This window comes from Dama dama, chromosome 2 (genome assembly GCF_033118175.1).
Source record: "Dama dama isolate Ldn47 chromosome 2, ASM3311817v1, whole genome shotgun sequence".
NCBI lineage: Eukaryota > Metazoa > Chordata > Mammalia > Artiodactyla > Cervidae > Dama > Dama dama.
In genome coordinates this window covers 23073536-23076946 of record NC_083682.1, presented here as the reverse complement: position 1 = coordinate 23076946, position 3411 = coordinate 23073536, and the positions used below count along the sequence as shown (strand labels likewise).

General features: G+C 40.9%; 1 pseudogene; it reads left to right on the top strand.

Moving 5' to 3' along the window:
- Window positions 1–1310: 1310 nt before the first annotated feature.
- Window positions 1311–2244, top strand: LOC133066622 (olfactory receptor 143-like; annotated as a pseudogene).
- Window positions 2245–3411: the final 1167 nt, after the last annotated feature.

Below are 3411 nucleotides of genomic sequence, written 5' to 3'. Positions count from 1 at the left end.
GAAGCTCTCAGTTCTGAAACCCCAGAAATTGAGTTCTTCCAACAACCTGAATGAGTTTGGGAAAAGATTCTTCCCCTGAGCCCCCAGAAATAAATTTTTAATGTGAACTGATACTTGGAGAAGAACATTGAATCCCAAAAGCATCAATATCATCTTATTGATGAAGTATGTAAACACAGGCTCAATAATTTTTTCCCTAAGGAGCCTGATCAAACTTTGATCCTAAATGAGGCTCATTTTCCAAGCTTCCAAACAGGTTGCTGAGATCCACAGAGAATGAGATGCATTCACATTATCAGCCAGATGATGGTTTGGCGACAGAAAGCAGTTGCATTTGCCTGGCCCTGAAGACATTATATGCAAATCCACAAATAGATGGGTGTTGTGTCCTTCATTGTCAGAACATTTATATCCTTCAGACCAGGGAAAGGAAAAGAACAAAGGCCTAGGGGACCTCCAGGTAGAAGGAAATTGGACGAGTCTTCTCTGCTCTGATGTTTTCATTCCCACCACTACAGCAGTGGAGAGGTGTGGGAAGCCACCTGCCCTTCTTAAACAATTCATTGTGATTTTGAGGTAAGACTGGATAAAGGGAATAGGTAAGAGAAATGAAGATTCATATGGGGACAGTCTCAGCATGTTCACTAAGTCTGGTGCTGACTTTCTAAAAGGTAAGAGGGAGAGACCCTGATGCTTGGAGAGACTGAAGACAAAAGGAAAAGGGGGTGACAGAGGATGAGATGGTTAGACAATATCACCAACTCATTGGAGATGAAATTGAGCAAACTCCAGGATGTAGTGTTGGATAGAGGAGCCTAGTGTGCTGCGGTCCATGGAGTCGCAAAGAGTCAGAGACAACTTGGCAGCTGAACAACAAACAAACATCAAGAGGGAGAGAGTGAGTGGAGCCGTGAGCACAGTGGGTATCACACGGACTTCTTTGTGCAAGCTTCAGGAATTTCCATAGGGACTGGTCCCAAGCACCACCCTGGACTCCTTTCCTCTCTTGCTGCATGGCTTTGGCCATCCTAGTCATCTCTTCAAAATATTATTTCTTTGTCTCTCAAATGTGAACATTGTTTTAGGTCCTGCTAGTCAGTCCAGAGGAGGTGAGGAGTTACAGCTGAGATTTGAAAACATGAAAAGACAGTTGCAGGAAGAAAGTTGAAAGATAGGGAGTCATCACTCACTGTCCCAACAGTCACACTTGAGCCCCAGTGGAACAAGTCTTCAGCCTAGAAACAAAGGATCTGAATCCCTCCTTGATGTAACATTCTTTTCTTATTTCCACACAGATCACACCACTGTTGATAATGGTTGTGGAAAATGACTCTTCAGTAACTGATTTCATCCTAGTGGGATTTACAGACCTCACTCAACTCCAGTTACCCCTCTTCTTACTCTTCTTAATGAACTATATGGTCACTGTGGTAGGGAATTTGAGTTTAATTAATCTGATATACCTGAATGCTCATCTTCATACTCCCATGTATTTCTTCATCTTCAATCTATCTTTCATAGATCTCTGCCACTCCTTGGTCATTACCCCTAAACTGCTGATGAGCTTTGTGTCAGAGAACACCATCTCCTTTGAAGGATGCATGGCTCAACTGTTTTTTTTTCTGTTTCTTTGTCCATTCTGAGTGCTATGTGTTGACAGCCATGGCCTATGATCGCTATGTGGCCATCTGTAAGCCCCTTTGGTACACAGTCACTATGTCCCCTCAGGTCTGTTCTCTGCTCATGTTTGGTTCATACGCAATGGGGTTTGCTGGTGCCATGGTCCACACAGGGGACATGGTTAGGTTGTCCTTTTGTGATTCCAGCATCATCAATCATTACATGTGTGACATCTTCCCCCTCCTCCAGCTGTCTTGCAGCCGCACTGATGCCAGTGAGCTGGTGGATTCCATTGTCGTGAGCACAGTTGTAATAATATCTAGCTTCATCATTTTTGTTTCTTATGCTTTGATCCTCTCCAATATCCTCCACATCTCATCAGCTCAGGGTTGGTCCAAAGCCTTCAGTACCTGTGGCTCCCACATAATAACTATTGCCCTCTTTTATGGCTCTGGGTTGTTCACACATCTCAAGACATCTTCAGATGGTTCCATCGGCCAGCAGAAGTTCTTATCAGTATTTTATACCAATATAGTCCCCATGTTGAACCCCCTCATCTATAGTCTAAGGAATAAGGATGTCAGACTTGGAGTGAAGAAAACCCTGAAGAGAGTTGCAAACTAAGCAGAACCAGGTGTGTGTGTGTGTGTACCCGTGTTTTGTGTATGTGTTAATGTGTTTTTCCATAATTTTCTTCAGAACAAGGTTTTTGCCTGAGATCCTTTTTGCTCTCTAATCATGCATTTAAACATGCAAATATTATTGAGTCTCATGATTGTTCTCAGATCCATGCTTGCTCACTGAATGAGCTTTATCCTTAACATTGGGCTCAGTCTGATTCCTCCTCTTTTTTAGACCACTTTGCACTTTGCCTTTCCATGTACTTTTCATATATCAGCATGAATGTGGAATGCTGACTGATGAGGCCACCCCTCTTTGTTTTCCCTGAAAACAATATGGACCTTTCTGTTTTTATTCATTTTAGGGATTTCTACTGTATAAGTTATAAGTTTTCTAGAATTTCAGATCTCTTTTAGTCATGTTTTCTATAATACTGCCTTTCCAGATTCAGCAAAGCTTCAGTGGCATCCGTGAAATATTTATGATTAGTCAACAGGGATCACAAGTATACACTTATAAGGTTAAGTATGAAATGTGTTAGTACCAAGTAGGAACTGAGAGGAATGAACCTAGTTACTTTAAAATTAACTTAGTCTGACTTATTATAATAGTAATAGCCTCAAGGATATGGTATATATGTATATATGCATGTATTGTGCATGCTCAGTCTCTGTATCTGATTCATAACTTTGTTTACATCTCTACCTCATCAAATAGAATTTGACCATCTATTGTTTATTCCTTTCTCCTGCACGTGGTTAGACTAGAATCTGACAAAAATAAATATTGATGAAATTAGTAGCTTGAACTTGTTTGATACAGGTTTTCTCTAAAGCAAACTGGGAACTTCCCTGGTAGTGCAGTGGTTAAGATTCTGTGTTTCTACTCCAGAGGGTGCAGGTTTGATCCCTGGTTAGGGAACAAAGATCCCTCATGCTGTGTGAAGCAGAGTAAAAGTTTATGTTTGTAAAAACTTTCCTTTTTTTCCAGAAATGAGTTTTCTTAAAATCTGTGGCTATAAATCTTCAAAATTGAAAAAAGGGTGTGTTTTGATACAATAGAAAGAAATGCCATTCTTTTGTCAGTTTGAAGTGCAGCCTGTTGCATTTCTCATAAAGCAGGTCTAGTGATGATGGAATCCCTCAGCTTTTGCTTACTCCTGAGTCTCTT